Source organism: Saccostrea cucullata, unplaced genomic scaffold (genome assembly GCF_032062105.1).
Source record: "Saccostrea cucullata isolate Sc308-1 unplaced genomic scaffold, CSIRO_AGI_Scuc_v1 ctg2264, whole genome shotgun sequence".
Taxonomy (NCBI): domain Eukaryota; kingdom Metazoa; phylum Mollusca; class Bivalvia; order Ostreida; family Ostreidae; genus Saccostrea; species Saccostrea cuccullata.
Window position 1 is genome coordinate 18,519 of NW_026940029.1, and position 22,218 is coordinate 40,736.

Consider the following 22,218-nt stretch of genomic DNA (forward strand, 5'->3'; position numbering starts at 1 on the left):
ACCAGATTTCCCCTTTTAATACATATTGCGACCTCACCCTACCCTACTGATCATGATTTAGACATTTTGAAATCTACAAAAGCCCAGAATGCTTCAATTTGCACATGAATTTCAGCTTTTCTGGCCCAGTGGTTTTTGAAAAGGAGATTTTTCCAATATATTTCTATGTAAAACTTTGATTCCCCATTGTGGCCCCGCCCTACCCCCGAGGGTCATGATTTGAACAATTTAGAATCTACACTAACCCAGGATGATTCCACATCAGTTTCAGCTTTTCTGGCCCAGTGGTTCTTGAGAATAAGATTTCCAAAGATTTTTCCTATTCATTTCTATGTAAAACTTTGATTCCCCAGGTGGCCCCGCCCTACCCCCATGGGTCATGATATGAACAATTTAGAATCTACACTATCCCAGGATGCATCAACATAGGTTTCAGCTTTTCTGGCCCAGTGGTTCTTGAGAAGACTTTCAAAGATGTTTCCTATATATTTCTATGTAAAACTTTGATTCCCCAGGTGGCCCCGCCCTACCCCCGGGGGTCATGATTTGAAGAATTTAGAATCTACACTACTCCAGGATGCTTCCACTTAAGTTTCAGCTTTTCTGGCCCAGTGGTTCTTGAGAAGAAGATTTTCAAAGAATTTTCCTATATATTTCTAATTAAAACTTGGATTTCCCATTTAACCTTTTCTGGCTCTGAATGGTTCTTGAGAAGAAGATTTTCAAAGATTTTCCGTATATATTTCTATGTAAATCTTTGATTCCTTTTTGTGGCCCGCCCTACCCCCGGGGGTCATGATTTGAACAATTTAGAATCTACACTACTCCAGGATGCTTCCACATAAGTTTAAGCTTTTCTGACCCAGTGGTTCTTAAGAAGATTTTCAAAGAATTTTCCTATATATTTCTATTTAAAACTTTGATTTCCCATTGGCCCCGCCTTACCCCCGGGGGTCATGATTTGAACAATTTCGAATCTACACTACCCCGGGATGCTTCCACGTAAGTTTCAGCTTTCCTGACCAAGTGGTTTTTCAAAGATTTTCCCTATATATTTTTATGTAAAACTTTGATTTCCAATTGTGGTCCCACCCTACCTCCGGGGGTCATGATTTGAACAATTTAAAATTTACACTACCCCAGAATGCTTACACAAATGTTTCAGCTTTTCTGGCCCAGTGGTTCTTGAGAAGATTTTCAAAGAATTTTCCTATATATTTCTATTTTAAACTTTGATTTCCTTTTGTGGCCCTGCCCTACCCCCCGGGGGTCATGATTTCAACAATTTAGAATCTACACTACCCCAGGATACTTCCACATATTAAGTTTCACCATTCTTGGTCCCATGGTTCTTGAGGAGAAGATTTTCAAAGAATTTTCCTATATATATTTCTTGGTAAAACTTTGATTCCCCATTGTGGCCCCGCCCTACCCCTGGAGGTCATGATTTGAACAATTACGAATCTACACTACCCCAGGATGCTTCCACATAAGTTTCAGCTCTTCTGGCCCAGTGGTTCTTAAGAAGATTTTTTTAATGACCCCACCCTTTTGTCTTTTCTTGATTATTTTCCCGTTTGAGGGGACGTGGCCCTTCATTTTAACAATTTAAATCCCCCTTCACCCAAGCATGCTATGTACCAAGTTTAGTCAAAATTGGCCCAGTGGTTCCTAAAAAGAAGTCGAAAATGTGAAAAGTTTACAGACGGATGGACGACGGACAAAATGTGATCAGAAAAGCTCACTTGAGCCTTCGGCTCAGGTGAGCTAAAAAAGAAAGAAAAAGTATTAGAAGATGTAAAAGATCAACTGCTTGATCATCAGCATCAGCAGTATGGAAGTAGACCAAGATTTGGATCAAGAGAAGAATGTAGAGAAAAGAGAATCAGATGGGATAGCAGATAAAGAATAAAATACTAGAGCAAAGCTCGTTGCAAAGCAACGAGTGGGTCTTCCTTCTTAGCAATAAGCAAAGAGTGAAATGTTCAAATGTGAACTTTGCTACCATATTTTATTTCTTTGACTGAAACAGCAAAAACCTTTTCTTAAAGTCTGATTCTGGAGTTAGCACAAGGATAAACAATCCAATGGTAATCTCTCCAACACCATTGAAACTGTACTTACAAAATTTATACAACCTAGGTCATATTTTGACTTTGATTTGTAGACATATACTAGTATCACCTATGATGCAATCATATTAGTGAAGTGTTTTATGCTACAGATGTATCATTAGCTTAAAACTTGCTTTAAAAACATTTACACAGTATAATTAAATAGTATTATAATAGTAAATAATCCCAATGTGTTACTGATGAACTATCTCCATTTTTTGTCAGTCAGAAAAAAGACCAATACTTTTACAAGAAATACAAAGGAATGTGTTGTGCATGTCTCTAATTTACAGACCTCCACTGGCAAATGGTGGTATCTCAATAAGAGTGTAGTAAAGTTCTCTGAACAGGACATTCAACAAAGAGATCTCCTTTTAAAAGTAATGCCCTTCATATGAACAAATTTTATTCCCCTACACTAAAGAATGCTCTTTGCCAAGTTTAGCTTAAATTGTCCTGTGGTTCTGAGAAGAACATGAAATTCTGATAAAAAACAAGGTACAGTAAGGGCAAAATTCGGCCTACCATCAAATTTAAAAATATTTTGGAATATAAATCTAGAAGATTTATCTTTTCAGATGACAGTGGTTACATATTTGTGTATAATTTAGTATTGGAGAAACAACGCTGTCAATTTTGCATCCTTTTTACCATATTTTTCCTTTTTAACGTCGTAAAAACATATGTGACGTCACTGAAATTATTCATCGAAAAACAATGTACATAATATATAATTAAGACAATTTTTTATTCTTTGAAACAAGTAAATCTACAACATGCAATCTCTTTCTCTCTCTCTCAAAAAAAAATTCTCTCATTAGGGCCCCGCAAGGATTTGAGGGTGCCCTATAGTAATCACTCTGTCTGTCCGTCTGTCATTCTTCTGTCCACAAATTTTCTGTTTTTTTCCTAATAACTTTTTTTATGGTAGCCCAATTAAGTTCAAATTTGGTATATTAGTTCAGTAGGCAAAAAGACATATTTTGATGCTAAGTTTGTTTCTCTTTGTCCTCTGGTTTAGAGCTGGGGTGGTGGGGTAGATTCCTTAACTTTATATAAGAATGAATTGGCAAAGAGAGATAACTTTTGAAAATGTTCCCATTGTAAACTGAAGACTGCAATGAATGAGTCCCTTGGGATTAATTAGCTTTTCTCCTGAAGAAAATCCAAAGCATTATCTTTATTTGTCACTGCAGATTAAGTTTGTTTTGAAGTTAAGTCCATTTGGTATGCTATGAACACTCCGAAATGTGGATTGAAGTATAAATGTTTTTACTTTATTTTTGTTGAAATAACCTACACAATGAGTTCTGATTTCATTGAATTCTATAAACAAGACATAGATTAAAGAAGATATATTTTTTGATTTTTATTTGTTTATTTATTTTTATTTATTTATTTATTTTATTTTTTTTTTTTTTTTTGCTTCATGAAAATTCAAGAATATTATTAATTTTTAAGGCAGTAGGATAAAAACCTCATTCTATCATTACTGAAAAAGTTCTTATTATAAATTAAGAAGAAAATGATGAGAGAGAAGTACAATTAATCCCTTGGGATTAATTATCTAGTCTGCTGCAGAAAATTTAGAAGGCTTATCTTTATCTGTCACTTTAAGATTAATGAAAACCTTTGTCTGCAACTGCTGTTTGTTTTGAAGTTAAGGTCAAGCCTTCATGATATGTATTTGCATTTATTGAAGGCTGGCATTTTATATAACAAAAGCTTCATTATTGTTTAGATATACATTCAGTGTTGAGTTGTTCTTTACTGCCTTATGTAAAATAAATACAAGGATATTATTTACAGGCTTTTTGATATTCAGGAATTATCTTGAAGTCTTAAGAATACAGTTGCTGTTTCTTATTCGTCATATATTTTTAATCATTCCATAAGCTGCACCCTTATAATTCTACCCCATGGCGGGGCCCTTGCTGACTGGTCAGTTTTCTAGTTAAATACTAGGGATTGCAACCGAATACGGAACTGCTAATCGGTTAACCTAAAGAGCGATTAACTGCTTAACCATATCAAAATATATTTTCAATATTTTTTTTTCATAAGTTAATTCATGTACACAAGAAGTACTTAAGTCTAAAATTTTTAAAACTGTTCTATTTGTCTTGATTCTTGATGAGAAAATTATATGCATACTATTATATATCTATATTTTCAGTAGACTGGAAAAAAAATCAAGAAAACCATGAATCATGTCTGAGAAAAAAGGCATAGATCTTTTCTCCAAAGCAGATTTCACCTAAGTTCATTCAGCGTTGTCACCATAATTAAGATTTATTCTGAATTACATTTTTAAATTTACAGTGTTTAATTCACAGTACTAAACGGTGATTTAATTATCATAAATGAATTTTGAACATATTTCATTGACAAATGCCAAAGGGATTGGACACAAAGAATTACTGGTCAGTCGGGGTAACAACTTGGTGTTTTAACAATAATTTACACTTCAGACACAAAATGACCAAGAACCATGCCCCATGGTCCGTAGAATCATACTAGTAGTCACATTTAAATCAATGAATGTGTGAAAGCCTAAATTATCAAACTTCAAAAAAATTGCGTTCAAATTTAATTTTTTAAAACTTTTTCGCCTAACTTATTACAGATTTTCTAACGATTACCATAGCTCCGACCGAGTAAACAATTAACTTGTTACAAATTGATATCCCTATTGAATACCTTGACAAATTCATTACTTTTATTTCTCTTGCTCGTTCTCATTATGTCCTCTCAAAAACTACAGTAAAACTCGTTTAGTACGAACACGGATATTGCGAATTCACGGATATAGCTAAGTCATTTTCAATCCCCAGCTATATAAATTTTATGAATTTTACATACAGTTATAACGAATTATGGATATAGCGAAGTAATTTCAAAGGTCCCAGCGACTTCGTTATAACCGAGTTTTGCTGAAGTACTAAAGAAACAACCTCCCTCCCCCCCTCTCTCTCTGTGAATTTCAAAATACATTTTCAAATCTTAAAATCATTTGAACCAAATGTAACATATATTTATGTTAATAACATGTTAATAAGTTCAATAACTTTTAATAAGTTAAAATGTTAACATGTTAATATCAATCCTCTTCATTTCCGACAAGGCTGTCTTCGTTGCTGTCGGAATCATCAACGGGCAGCGCTGCAGCATCATCAACGTAACTGCACCAATTCCGAACTCCAATCTTTGGGTTTTCCCTGTCCTTGCAAAGGATAAAAACCATATAACACTAGTGATGTGGGAGCACATTCCCACCACTCTTGACCCTATTTTGCATTTGCAAAACCATGATTTTATATTTATCTCATCAAACCCAATCCACAATAAATACTTTTTTGCCGATATATGCCTGCTTTGAAGTTTTGCACGTAGAATTCCATCATGGTCATTGTTGACGTAAATTTCATAGTTGCCATCTTTATCCAGATGTTCCTGAGCATAGGATTTAGCTAGTTTTATCTGATATACCCCCATTGTTAATTCTCGTATTTCTTCTTCCGACAGTTGCGGAAATGCAATGCTTGTGTCGCTGGCGTCAATCTTCCGCCACCTTACTTCCCTTTTGTCTAAACCTACATTTAAAGAAGCATGTTACTCATAATTAGTTGTAATAAATTTAGAAATTCATAATTTATCAAGATATTATAAAACAAGCATTCTGAGAGCACTGCATAAGCAATAGCCCCCTATCGGCATGTAAAATCTGGTCCCCGTTAAAAAATGAAAATGCCATAACTCTGTAAAAAATCATTGAAGCGGAATGAAATGCAAATCTGATTTATAACTCATCAAGATACACACCTACTAAAAATTCAGCTTAATATTTGCAAGCGTTTAGAAAAAAAAAATAACGATAGGAAACCCCTATCAATGAAGTGGAACGAAGTACAATCTTGACCTGTAATCACCTCCGGTTTCACCGGCAGGGGAGTAATAATAGACTAGAAATTACATTGATGTAATGCTCTTATATTGAGTTACAGTAGCAATTTACCATTTGTCTCTACATATTCCTTGAGTATATTGACTTCCTTGGAGAGAAAACGCATCTTCGCAGCTGTCGACAAGTCACTCTCTAATCTTGTACTAACATCAGGCCTGAATTTATTGCAGATGGCACTAATGATCCGAACATAGTCTCCGATGTGTGGTATCTGGCTATTGGGAATGGTTCTGTCCAAGTAATTCCAGGTTTTGATTCTACCATTAACACTTTCGACGACCCATCGTTGCTAAAAAACAAATGTTGATCTTAATTGATTTACTTTGATTTACAGTTCTTTTTCATTTATTTAATCAGAACACAATTGAAATACTTCTGAAAATTACATCTTATATACATTTTAAAAATAATTATGCTTTTGATCTTGAGTTTCTTCAATAGTTATCTTACTTTTGTAACTAAACGTGTTGCATTAGACTCTTCTGTTGTGTGTTGCTTTGTTCCACGTGGTAGAAAGGAAGGCATTTCAACATGAATTCCAATGTCGTTGAGTAGAGTTTCCGCATCCCTAAACCCTCTATCGACAATGAATATGTCTTCCTCCTTTATCCAATCTTTAATTTCCTCTACGTTGGTTTCTATCATATGCGTCAAAATCTTAGCATCTGAATTCTTGGAGTCGGCTAGGTATGGCCCAAGCACCGAAACAACGTACCCCGATGTAGTAACCACTATCATAGGTTTAATCAACGGCCTGTGTTTATGAGTACTAAATGATCTTCTTGAGAATGTAAAATTACCACTTTTTTGTAGGTATATATATATGTCCCATCAAGTACTAGTATTACTGGATTTTCAGTTACAGTACAGAGCAGCTCTTTTGCAAGTGGAGGGGTGTGGTTTTCTTTAACGTCCTCCCGGGTAATGTGGGAAAATCCCAAATGATGTGGAACAAAGTTCAACATCAGAGCATGTTTTGCTGTCAATACAGCACGCCTTATCTAGAAAAGAAAACACAGATCTATACTATTTATTTCTTTTTTAGAGATTACAAAGAACTACAATGTAGATTATTTGTAAATTAAAGAAATTACCTGCCATTTTTGCATGCCAAAGAGAGTTCCAAGCAAATGATTGCTCATTCCACAACGCAATTTGGTTAATAGAATAGCAATACAAGTCCTCACACTTCTGGTCTTGGTTGCCCTTATGTCAACGTCTTTCAGGTATGAGAGCAGCTCATCAAACTGGTCTTTCGTCAACCCAGTAAGATTATAATAATCTTCGTTATCCATACTCTTGGCGTCATCAAAGTTAAGTCTAATACTTTCATTCCGTAGAGCAAATTCCCTAGTTTGTTGGAGCAGTTCTACAATGGATGTCCTGTTGTGTCAGGGTTTGTTTGCTGCATTTGTTGTAGTGCATCGTCAGTAAACTCTTTATCTGCAATATGTTTTGGGCAACATCTAGAGCCGGCAGGAACAAACATTTTTTTTCGTAAGAAAGCTCTGACACGGGCATACTGAGTCACCACTATAAGCTTTGGACCTGGCTTTTTACATATAAGACAATTCGCATGGCTCTTTGATGTGCTGGGGATGCTAAGAGTCACAGAAGGTGGACTTGCAGTCACAGACATTTTCATTCTTTTATTTGGTTCACTTTCCTGAGTACTGGAGATACTTTCAGAAGTTGGTAATTGCGATTCACACATATATCTGCACTTCCTACACAGAACATCTTCTTCTTTTAACTTTTGTAAATACTTTCTTTCTAATATTGTAGTATGTTTAGGTATTATTTTGTACCTGTCGTTTGGTGTAGTCCTCTTATTACACAGAATACAGGGATATGATTTAGGTCCTGTTCCTGGCATCCTGTATTAATGTACAGACAAAATTAATTACTCCACCTTGCAACACATTCGTGAATCTCAAAAGAAAACCTTGAAAATAAATTTAAAAGTAAAGTAACAAAAATCTTTAGAGCCATCATCATCGCCAGATAAATATGTAAAGTAGAAAAAAATTTGTCTTTTATCGTTATTTTTTACACCAAATATATATATATATTTTTTACATTGTAATTAATCTTAAAAAAATTAAAGAGCACTGTATTTATTTTCTATCAAAAGCTCTCACCAAAATCATTTCATTAAAATATATTAATGGAAGACATACCCCGGTATACCTTTAATTTATACATTACACCCTTACCTGATTTAGTGTCAGTAGTTAATCCCATCCATTTATCATTTTAAATCACTTCTTGTGATATTTCTTTTCTGTAAAATGTTATATTATTATAAAATATGCATATACAATTCTACATTTGGAAATAAATAAATAAACAGATTTTTTTTAATTTCTAGTAAAAGATTTTTGAAATATACATGTATAAATAAAAAAAAATTACTCCCCGAGTGAGATTCAAACTCACGACCTTCCGCGCGGTTACCTACCTACTATAACCATTCAGCCATTCAGGCTTCATACATTTTTAGCTCTACTGGTCAGAGACCAGAAGAGCTTATGCGATAGTAATGCGTCCGGCGTCCGTCCGTCTGTCTGTCTGTCTGTCTGTCTGTCCGTCTGTCTGTAAACAATTTTTAAAAACGCTACTCCTCCTACAATTTTAGTCTGATTTCAATATTACTTGGCACACAAGTAGACTACACTAAGATACATAGAATAGTGCATCGGTTTTTGATTTCAATGAACGGTGTTGCCATGGTTACTAAAAATAGAATTTTCTGTGAAATTCGTTTAAAACGCTACTCCTTCTATAATTTTGGTCTGATTTCAATATAACTTGGCACACAAGTAGACTACACTAAGATACATAGAATAGTGCATCGGTTTTTGATTTCAATGAACAGTGTTGCCATGATTACTAAAAATAGAATTTTCTGTGAAATTCCTTTAAAACGCTACTCCTTCTACAATTTTGGTCTGATTTCAATATAACTTGGCACAAAAGTAGACTACACTAAGATACATAATTCTGTGCATCGGTTTTTGATTTCAATGAACAGTGTTGCCATGATTACTAAAAATAGAATTTTCTGTGAAATTCCTTTAAAACGCTACTCCTTCTACAGTTTTGGTCTGATTTCAATATAACTTGGCACACAAGTAGACTACACTAAGATACATAGAATAGTGCATCGGTTTTTGATTTCAATGAACGGTGTTGCCATGGTTACTAAAAATAGAATTTTCTGTGAAATTCCTTTAAAACACTACTCCTTCTACAGTTTTGGTCTGATTTCAATATAACTTGGCACACAAGTAGACTACACTTAGATACATAGAATAATGCATCGGTTTTTAATTTCGATGAACGGTGTTGCCATGGTTACTAAAAATAGAATTTTCTGTGAAATTCCTTTAAAACGCTTCTCCTTCCTCAATATTGGTCTGATTTCAATATAACTTGGCACAAAAGTAGACTACACTAAGATACATAGAATAGTGCATCGGTTTTTGATTTCAATGAACGGTGTTGCCATGGTTACTAAAAATAAAATTTTCTGTGAAATTCCTTTAAAACACTACTCCTTCTACAGTTTTTGTCTGATTTCAATATAACTTGGCACACAAGTAGTCTACACTTAGATACATAGAATAGTGCAATGGTTTTTAATTTTGATGAACGGTGTTGCCATGGTTACTAAAAATAGAATTTTCTGTGAAATTCCTTTAAAACGCTACTCCTTCTACAGTTTTGGTCTGATTTCAATTTAACTTGGCACACAAGTAGACTTCTTTAAGTTACATATAATAGTGCATCGGTTTTTGATTTCAATGAACGGTGTTGCCATGGTTACTAAAAATAGAATTTTCTGTGAAATTCCTTTAAAACGCTACTCCTTCCTCAATATTGGTCTGATTTCAAAATAACTTGGCACAAAAGTAGACTACACTAAGATACATAGAATAGTGCATCGGTTTTTGATTTCAATGAACGGTGTTGCCATGGTTACTAAAAATACAATTTTCTGTGAAATTGCTTTAAATCACTACTCCTTCTACAGTTTTGGTCTGACTTCAATATAACTTGGCACAAAAGTAGACTACACTAAGATACATAGAATAGTGCATCGGTTCTTGATTTCAATGAACGGTGTTGCCATGGTTACTATAAATAGAATTTTCTGTGAAATTCCTTTAAAACACTACTCCTTCTACAGTTTTTTTTGTCTGATTTCAATATAACTTGGCACACAAGTAGTCTACACTTAGATACATAGAATAGTGCAATGGTTTTTAATTTTGATGAACGGTGTTGCCATGGTTACTAAAAATAGAATTTTCTGTGAAATTCCTTTAAAACGCTACTCCTTCCTCAATACTGGTCTGATTTCAATATAACTTGGCACACAAGTAGACTACACTAAGATACATAGAAGAGTGCATCGGTTTTTTGATTTCAATGAACGGTGTTGCCATGGTTACTAAAAGTAGAATTTTCTGTGAAATTCCTTTAAAACGCTACTCCTTCTACAGTTTTGGTCTGATTTCAATATAACTTGGCACACAAGTAGACTACACTAAGATACATAGAATAGTGCATCGGTTCTTGATTTCAATGAACGGTGTTGCCATGGTTACTAAAAATAGAATTTTCTGTGAAATTCCTTTAAAACACTACTCCTTCTACAGTTTTGGTCTGATTTCAATATAACTTGGCACACAAGTAGACTACACTTAGATACATAGAATAATGCATCGGTTTTTAATTTCGATGAACGGTGTTGCCATGGTTACTAAAAATAGAATTTTCTGTGAAATTCCTTTAAAACGCTTCTCCTTCCTCAATATTGGTCTGATTTCAATATAACTTGGCACAAAAGTAGACTACACTAAGATACATAGATTCTGTGCATCGGTTTTTGATTTCAATGAACGGTGTTGCCATGGTTACTAAAAATAGAATTTTCTGTGAAATTCCTTTAAAACGCTACTCCTTCTACAGTTTTTGTCTGATTTCAATATAACTTGGCACACAAGTAGTCTACACTTAGATACATAGAATAGTGCAATGGTTTTTAATTTTGATGAACGGTGTTGCCATGGTTACTAAAAATAGAATTTTCTGTGAAATTCCTTTAAAACGCTACTCCTTCTACAGTTTTGGTCTGATTTCAATTTAACTTGGCACACAAGTAGACTACACTAAGATACATAGAATAGTGCATCGGTTTTTGATTTCAATGAACGGTGTTGCCATGATTACTAAAAATAGAATTTTCTGTGAAATTCCTTTAAAACGCTACTCCTTCCTCAATATTGGTCTGATTTCAATATAACTTGGCACAAAAGTAGACTACACTAAGATACATAGAATAGTGCATCGGTTTTTGATTTCAATGAACGGTGTTGCCATGTTTACTAAAAATAGAATTTTCTGTGAAATTCCTTTAAATCACTACTCCTTCTACAGTTTTGGTCTGACTTCAATATAACTTGGCACAAAAGTAGACTACACTAAGATACATAGAATAGTGCAATGGTTTTTGATTTCAATGAACGGTGTTGCCATGGTTACTAAAAATAGAATTTTCTGAGAAATTCCTTTAAAACACTACTCCTTCTACAGTTTTTTTTGTCTGATTTCAATATAACTTGGCACACAAGTAGTCTACACTTAGATACACAGAATAGTGCAATGGTTTTTAATTTTGATGAACGGTGTTGCCATGGTTACTAAAAATAGAATTTTCTGTGAAATTCCTTTAAAACGCTACTCCTTCCTCAATACTGGTCTGATTTCAATATAACTTGGCACACAAGTAGACTACACTAAGATACATAGAAGAGTGCATCGGTTTTTGATTTCAATGAACGGTGTTGCCATGGTTACTAAAAGTAGAATTTTCTGTGAAATTCCTTTAAAACGCTACTCCTTCTACAGTTTTGGTCTGATTTCAATATAACTTGGCACACAAGTAGACTACACTAAGATACATAGAATAGTGCATCGGTTTTTGATTTCGATGAACGGTGTTGCCATGGTTACTAAAAATAGAATTTTCTGTGAAATTCCTTTAAAACGCTACTCCTTCTACAGTTTTAGTTTGATTTCAAAATAAGTTGGCACACAAGTAGACTACACAAAGATACATAAAATAGTGCAATAGTTTTTGATAAGTACAAACCAGTAGAGCTACAGTCTCGACAGAGACTTCTGGTTATATATAATATTTTAGGTCTACTTTGATGCGCAAGAAATTTATTATAGCTCTTAAATTTTCGATTATCAAAACATTTCACATCACTAATGTGAAAGAATGTAAGGGTTAATCAAAATCTACTTTACTTATTTTGGGCATTATTACTCCAATTATATGATTCGAATGTTCGCTGACGTCATTTTCATTACACTAACTTGTGCGACATTATCAGACGACATAACCATGATGTCGATGTCTTCTTAACAACAACTTGCCAAATTTTAACTCCCATATTATGCAATTATGTATTAAATCATTACCTGGTCATTTTCTTCTGGTTTAAATGCAGCTTGCAGACTCTAGACTGTTCGTCATTATTTACATCTATGTTGTCACGGACGCTTTTTGTAGATAACGAAACAAACCAAACTGGTGTTGTTGAAAAAAATCCGTAATAAGCGTTATTTTTTCAAAGGCAATTTCACTCTTATTGTTACATAATGTATGTTGATAATTTATGATTAAAAAATTATATTTCATTTAATCGCAAAATGAAAAGGACGATACGATTTCTGAAGTAAGAATATTACTGTAACTTGCTTTTTATTGGAATCCGGAATAACCAAAACTCTAATTTTAGTGTTGGCCGCAGCAAACGCGATTGATGGGATCATTATAAATTAATACATTTCAGTTATATCAAAAACATATATAAGTCTCATGAATCGCGTTCGTTGCGGCCATAGTGAAAATTGCAATCAAAATCATAAAAATTGCAATATTTAGTGGAATTTTCGGTACACGGAAAGGTTTTGAAATGTACGTAGTATATGTGTGACGTTTTGGCGCCATTTTAATACCGTGGTTGGAGAGACCCGAGGGTATAGAAAATAAATAAGCATCATATACCTGGTAATATTACTGTTTGTTTTTTGCAAATTTACTAGGCCGATATATGCAACAACCGTATTTAATTCTTTAATTCAAAGATGATAATGGGTGACTTTTATTTTAAAAAAAAAATTACTACAGCATTAGCTCATATGAGTTAAACTGTATACAGATTAAGTGCTTTGTTGACTTTGAAATATGATTGGACATCTCTTTGATCTTATGTTTGAAACAACTTGTACATGTCCTTTGTGCTGAAAAATGCACATATGTTAATAGTGTAGTTGTTTATGCCAAAATAGTACTTTCCTTCAATAATACTGTAAAAATACACATATTATATCTTAAATATTGCTGCTGAAGACAGAGCTTTATCAGCTTTACCATTAGCATTGGTATGCCTTCCCTTAGAAACGGAAGATCTTAATACAGATCTATGTAAACATGCAAGATCTGACACATTTAAAAAGAACATTTATTCCAAACTAAACATACTAGATTCTGTAACAAAATCTATTTCTCTTGAAAAACTGAAAGCAATTGATATGTTCATATTTGTCAAATTGTGGATTTATGTCTTTTTCTCAAATCAAAATTCGAATATGCTATATTTAAAGTCATCCTCTTGAACTGAGACTGTTTCACATGACAGTTTCAATTTCATTACGCTGTTTATACTTTGTGATCTGATCTCCCAACAGATGCTCTTCTGGCAAATCATGATCATGCTTGGCAGCAAATTTCAGTACTCAGATGACAGTCACAGTCACAAAATGAAATAATATATATTTTCTTTTGTTCTTACTTTTGATCACTCAATATCTTAATGAAAAGAAGAGAATGGTGAATGAAAATAGCAATTTTTACAAAATTGTAAATACAAAATGATGATAAAGATGGTGGCTTATGGGGTTCCCCCTTGGTGGGCCCCAATATTGAAAATTTTCAGAAAATGTTTTTCTTGTGGTTATATGCTATATTGTTGGAGTCTTTTGGGAAAATTTCATTAATAATAATAATAATAATCTTTATTGCATATTACACCCATATGGGTCAAGCAATACAAAAAAGAAACAAAATCAATGAGAACAATGAATTATATATACAATATCCATATAGAAATTTATTCCCTAAATGTTACACCGATGTGGACCTTTTAGTTCTCAATTCTAATGATTGTTTTATCAAAGTGCAAACAGCCGGTATAACTTCAAGTTTTGGACTTAGTATATATTCAAGTTTCTGAGTAGGTGATTTGAGTTAGAATGAAGAACAATTATTTAACATAATTTTTATAAGTACATGTATATTCCTTGCTTGTATATTCAAGCTACACTGTAGAAAAAAATGTGATTCATCATCAGTAGTATTACATGAAGAACATAATCTTTGTTCTCGAGGTATTTTCTTATGTCTACCAGTTTCTATCATTAGGCAGTAGTCACTAGTTCGAAATTTAGTTAGCATTTGTCTAGTCTTAAAACTATTTTCAAGCGTAAGATACTCTTCCATATTGACACTGTGTTTTATTTTACTGTACAAGTATAGTTTTGAATTTTCTGTAAATTTCGATATTTTTTCCATAGTTTTTTTCTTTATAATTATCTAGTACAATTTTCTTCAACTTCTTTTTAACTGAATTTCTAATTTTGTCAAATTTTTCATCTTTTTTGTTGTAGTCATTGCTATTTAAATTATTTTCTTCAAATATAGACATTGCAAGGGTATGCCAGGAGTAAAATCCTTCTTCATGCATAGATATATTAATATTATATGATTCTTTAATTAAAGGGTTTACATTTTGAGAGTTTAGCCGTACAAAGTACATCATGACTTGAGTTTTAATAAAAGAAGAAACTGGAAGTCTGCCTAGTTCACACAAAGTTGAAATATTGCATGCTGTCTTATTGAGTCCTAGAACTGTTTTACAATATCTGGTATGTACTTTTTCATAAACTGATTTTTCTTGTAAAGCGAGTGTATCACATGAACTGTAATTCTTTATAGCTCGTAGCATTGCTCTGTATGAAGGAAGATAATCATCCATAAACCATATTTCACTATTGAAGCATAAAATAGGACGAACAAGAGTGTCAAATAATTTACAAGACAAATTTACAGGTAGTTGTGTAAAGTTGTTGAAATTTTTTTTAAGGAGAATATTACTTTTAAGCCCTTCTTAGACAGTTCTTGTATTCCTTTGTGTAAACTTCCTTTATGGTCAATTATTGTTCCCAGAAAATTATATTCTTTTACTTCTTCAAGAGGGTGATTATCATAATATAAAACAGGGGTTGGTTTATGTACTTTTTGAAAAGTTAAAACTTTTGTTTTTGTAGTATTCACAGATAATTGCCAATTTAAGCAATAATTGTGCAGTTTGTTCAGTGTATTCTGTAAACCACTATGTGTCTTTGAAAGCAGAACAAGGTCATATGCAAAGCTTAAACTAGATACATGTGTGTTTGAGTATGAGTGGATCACATGACTGATCAAAAGTGTCATGCAGGTCATTTATAAAACAGTTAAATAAAGTTGGACTTAGACTGTCCCCTTGTTTTACCCCTCTATCTAGTTTAAAATAATTGGAATGACTGTTTTTGAACTTAACAGTTGATTCGCATGAACTGTACATACTTTGAATAACATTAAAGAATTTTTGACCAATTTGATTGTTCATTAATTTGTATGTGCCAAACTGTGTCAAATGCTTTGCGCAGATCTACAAAGCATGCATATATTTTTGTCTTATTTCGAACGATATATTTCATTATTAGAGTTTTAAGTACAAAACGACTGTCTGTTGTTCTGTTCTAAATCCAGATTGCTCATACTTTGAATAACATTAAAGAATTTTTGACCAATTTGATTGTTCATTAATTTGTATAAAAGGCCTTTATGCCAAACTGTGTCAAATGCTTTGCGCAGATCTACAAAGCATGCATATATTTTTGTCTTATTTCGAACGATATATTTCATTATTAAAGTTTTAAGTACAAAAAAACTGTCTGTTGTTCTGTGTTCTGTTCTAAATCCAAATTGCTGTTTTGCGAATAATTTATCATAATGTAGCATTAATCTTTTATTGAGTGTAGCACTAAAATGTTTTGCCATGGAGTTCTGCAGTGAAATACCTCTATAATTCTGAATTGACGACGGATTTTTTCCGTTATTTCCTGATTATGACAACGAGCACACGGCGGGTGTGACCGGTCGGCAGGGGATGCTCACTCCTCCATGGCACCTGATCCCACCTCTGATGTTTCAGAGGTCCGTGTTTGCTCTGCTCTTATTTTGTATATTGTTTAATGGACGTTGAGATTGAATACTGTTCGTTATTTCCATATCCTTCTTAGGGTCATTTTTATCTCCAGATTTATAAATGAGAATAATGAATGATTTTCTCCATGCAGATGGGTATTCTCCAGTATTCAATATTAAGTTAAATAGTTTAACTATAGATTTACAAGTAACCACTGAGCTATGTTTTAATATTTCATTTGGAATAAGATCTGGTCCTGCACTTTTATTAGTTTTAAGCTTATGAATTAATTTCTTAACTTCATTGATAGTAAATGCTTGGTCAGTAATTAGATTTTCTTCTAAAAAAGTTTTATACGGAGTTACGTGATCTTCAATCCTTCCCTGAAAATCTTTATTATTTTGTTTACCTGAACCTTTTGTCTTGCAATGGTTTATAACTTTATGAACATTTACTAGTATATCTGCTGTATTATTTAAGCTTTTATCTATTTTAAAAGAATTAAGAAACTTCCCAGTATTGTTTGGGGTTTGTTTCTTTCCAATTCAATAATTTATCGTATAATTCTTTTTCAAAAAAAATGCTTTTTTTGTTTTACCATTTTTTTGCAGTGAGTAAAATAATCACATCTTATTTTCTTATTAAAGGGTTCATTTTTCATCTTAGTTCCTAACATTAGCACAGTTTTTTTCAAATCCCTAAGCTGATTGTCAAACCATGGTTTTTTTTTTCTTTGCCTTTTTTTTCTACAGTTGATGACTTTACATGATTTCATTGCCAAGTCTTGTAAAATTGAATTGAGTGCTTCTGTAGCTTTATCTATACCTTGTGTATTTTGCTCATAATTTTTATTTTCATAGGATAAAATTTGTTCTAATACTTTTGGATCAGAAAGAGCATCTAATAATATAGATTTTGAAATATTTTCCCATTTATGAGAGCATTAATTTTCAAAATATTAGACCTCAAAGCTCTTGAGATAGAAATAATTTCACTATTAGACTTATTACACTGAATATATACAGATATTTGTGCATGATCTGACAAATATGTGGGATTAGATACTTGAAAAAATTTATATTATTAACCCTTTGTGTGCTGAGTTGATTTTCAATGAACTGCACTGCAGGACTGAGTTGTTTTGGAGCATTTATAAACGTATAACAATGGTGTCTTTGACTGTTAATATTTTTAGATTCAGGCAACCTATTTGACTCAAAACTTTCACATATATTCAAGGTATCGAGTACTTTTAATTGACTTAGTTTTTTTTTAAGATTAAGCTTATTTTACCGTTGCCATGGTAATATTTTTCTTACTAAAAAGAGAAAAATTACATTTTTTGTAAGTTATCATAAATTTCTTTATTAAAACACACCCCTGAGTTATTTAAAACAGTAAGACTGAATAAAATTGATAATATTAGAATATAAATAAGTATAAAATTAATGTAAAATAAATGAGAAAAAAATTATATTGAAGTATTTTCATGTATGTTTTAACACTGCAACTCCATAGAAACCTAAACAACCTATTGCATGTACTGACCTAGATACATAAAAAATGAACCATGTACTTACTTTCAAATGTTTTAATAATACTAAACTGGTTAATGTATAGCAATTTAGATTTTTTTCTATAATGTAATTTTCTTTTGTTCAGTTTGTAATTGTATTACCATGGCAACCAAGATAATATAATCATCTAATCTTGAAGATAAAAGAACCACAGTTAAATTTTTAATAATGATAACTATTTACAGAAAGTAATCTTAAATTTGTTCATGCACTAGTCTTCCTCTGACTCTGAGCCTTTTTTAAAATATATTGGAGGGATTAATTTTTTTAATTAGTGGACAAGTATATAAATCTCAATACAATGTATCACTATGCTTAGTTAGTAAAATGTACGTGCTACTTTTTTTAACTGTATAAATCGATACATTGAAAAAAAAAATTAATACCTGTTATAGACATGAAATTAATTGCATATTTTAAAGACATGCAAGCAAGTAAATAAATTAAGTCATTGATAATCATCACAGATAAGTATGAATATCACACAGATTGCTAGATCATAATCATGATCATCACTCTTCGGTGACATCTGCAGGTTGAAGTCTTTTGTATGCGAGCAAGTAGTCTGACTTGTGTGATAAAGTTCAAAACATGGCTCTACACAAAGTGCCACTTGGCACTGGTTGCACTGGTAGGAGGTTTGCCTTCCAGGTCTTTTTCTTCCCAACTCGGGCTTGCTGGTAGCCTTACAGCACACAACACAAGATCTACTCAGTGACTTCTGTCTGTCTCTGCAAATTCTCCCCAGGAAGTGTCTGCCCATCAACCTTTCAATTGACCTCCCTCCAGGCCTCCCAGTGACTTTGGTATGAAACTCTAAAAATCATTTCATGCATGCAATTTTTATGTCTGAAATGAAGCAAAATATAACTTGGCTTAGTAAAGGAGGACTTTTTCAAGCTATGCTATTTACCATCATTAAACTGAAAGCAATTTTATGTAAATTACCCCCTGAGCTGTCCAAGAGCTCATAGACCAGCTTTCTTCTAAAGTGTCTGTGAGTAAGTTTGCTCTCTTCCGATGTGTTTTCCTTGTAGAGTGCATATGCATTGGCTACAGACATGGTAATTAGGTGGAAGATAACTTTCTTCCACCACTTCATGGTTTTCATCCCCATATTTGATGCAGAGACGACCATATCGAGGCGATCAACAGCCCCCATCATGCCGTTGTACTGATGGACAACCTGAGGTCTAATCAGCTCCTCCTCTCGGTGGTTGCGCTTTCCTGTTGCCACTGGTGTTGATTGGCTCACAGTACTTATAAGGTACACAGGCTTGGCATCCATGTATTTAGTAACAGTCAAAGGGCCATTCGACACAACTGACACCTCACCTCGGCTTTCAAGCTGGACCTGAAATTTGTGATTAGCATTTCTATGTGTAACCTAAGTCACTAATTTATAATAGTTTTTCATCATTGCTCCATATTGTATGATATTGTACTCAGAAAGCTTGGAAACACTCTACAATTTCTGTTGTTAGTACAATGTACATGTACCTACATTGTATGTGTGAATTCATGATGCCATTTTTTTTTAAATCAGGGTTTGAGGACTTGACATAGCCTTTGATATTGAAATTTGATATTATTCTTGAGAATCTAATATCATTCACTTTAAAAAGAAACTTGCAGGTCTTTCAGATGAGACCTAAAAAAGACCATGCCACATCATGATTTGGCATGATAAAGATTTATCACTGCTCAAGTAATGTTGTTTGTTATTTGAATATATTCAAGTATATTGCTATATCTAGAGAGTGTGCAAGAAAATCTTCCTGAATACATGTAATAACCAATTACTAGTATGTGTAAGGATTTTTCGTGTATATTAAAATGTACCTTTTTCGGGCAAGAAAATGACACTGATGCATGAATTACACAAGGTTCATATCACAATCTTTTAAATACTGCATTCTAAAAGATATAATTTTTAGACTTGATCATTATGCAGTTAAAAGCATATTGCTAATGATTTATTGTTAGTAAACCTCTTTTATGGCTTCTGGTATCCCACGACGATTTGGGCGAACTGTCCCAGTAGCACCTACACCAAGACACCAAAGGTCCATGAAGAGGGTTGGACTGGCATAGTAATTATCGCAGTATATGTCCACATGCACAATGGTTGCGAAGCAAGTCCATCACCAAATCATAGGTGGCACCTTTCTCACTGGTTGGTGTAGTAGGTTTACCCGTGTAAAGCTTCATTTTCAGGCAATACGCATTCACTGCGTCGCAAAGGATGTAAGCTTTCAGGCCATACTTGTCTGGCTTGTCAGGACTGTATACGCGGAAATGAATATTTCCCCGCCATGGGACCATTCCCTCGTCAATGCATAGATTCTGATGAGGTTGGTAAACCGAGTCAAACCTATATGGAAGAATTCAACTTACTACCAGTTATACCTAAATATGCATGTTGTTGACTTGTATGGGGGTATTTCAACTGGATATACATAAGTATATATCTATGTATTAGTCGGTAGAGCACCTGATTAGTGATACAGGGGTCCCAGGTTCGATTTATGGTCCAGCCATACATTTTAACCATTCCTATTACATATTTACCTAGCCTTGTTTAATGTCAAAATTAAACTTCAACAAAATCTTGCATATCTAATGGTGATAGGGGCAAGGTGATTCAGATAAGTCTGTGGCCCAAATTTATATAGGCCTCTTGTTTGTGCACAAGTCAATTTGAAAGTATTTATGTTCAGGAAGTTCATTTCCCATTAGATATTTATTCATTCATTATTTAGATATGCATACTATTAAACAGGCCTACTCCAAATGAATTGTAATTTTCAGAGATTTAACCTTAGTGGACTGGATCATGGCATATTTTTATACAGAATTAAAGTCATATATGTTAGTCACACACATTTCCTTTGGTGAAAATTCATATGTTTGAGCTCTTGCCTCACATGTGGATATTAGCTTAGCCATAGGTAACTTACTGATCTTATATCATGTTATATACAAAAGGTACATTTGAACTTAAATGTCTGTAAAAGCAAAACCATCAATTTAAAAATGTACTTCATAGTTTGTAAGAAAAAAGTTTTTAACTTCAAGTTCATAATCATGACAATGAAAAGCATAAAGTATTTACAAATCTATTTTCACAAGCCATTATATAGTAAACCCTATACATGTACATACCTATACAAACTCTTCTTATACAAGGGGCCAAGTTTATATAAAGGGTCATAACCCTCCTGTCCACGTGGCACACAATACAGGTTATCATTTAGATGGAAGAAGGCCATAAGTGACAAAAACCTGTCTCGGGACATGACGCTAGGGAAGAATGGAGTAGATGTAATGGGATCTAATGTCCAATACTCCTTCACATCCAGCTGTCTCACAAGTCCCATAGCAAGCACCAGAGCAATGAACTGCTTCATTTCGGACTTGGTGGTGTCATGCCATTTCTGGTGCCTGCTATTTGGTTTCAGGTGAGAAGAACCGATACACTGTTGAGCATAAAGATTAGTCTGCTCGGCCATGAACTCATAATCAGGGTCCGAGAGAAACAACTTGAAGTACTCCATTGGTGATGTTTCATTTTGGACAGTTTGTCTCATGCCGGCAACCTTTGTAAAGTTTAGTTGGGGAGGTTCACGGTCCCAAGGCAGTCTAGTTATCAGCATCTATGTAGTTTTCAAAATTTTCAGTGGGATTATCCACTACGTCATCTAAACTAAAACCTTCAAATTCGTCTCCACTGGCATCATCCGCTATAAACTCATCCAGAAATTCTCCAAAATCAAAATTTCCCTCTGTAGCCATATCGATATCCGTGTTGGAAATATCGATACGTATACCGTATACATAGCAACTTCATTAGCAACATCTTTCTTTTCGTTTTATGTCATTAAATATAAATAACTTGTTACTTATAACACCCCAAGTGATGATTCAAAAGATATAATACAGAACTCAATGATATTTCTATTGTAAAAGTAATTTTATTACAAAATATTCCATGAAATTGCATGTAAACATTGGAAAGACGACAACGTGATTCAATTGTAGGCACGATTTGTCTTGTGAAGTTTTGACAAAACTTAAATACTGGAAATTTTTGTCTACTCACAAGTTAAAGTAATCCATTGCATTCAATATAATTCACATTAAACAAAAATACAATATGTGCGAGTCTTGTAAACACTTGTATAAACGGTATCACTAAATAATAGTCAAACTTTCGTTTTTAACCGGAAGAACAT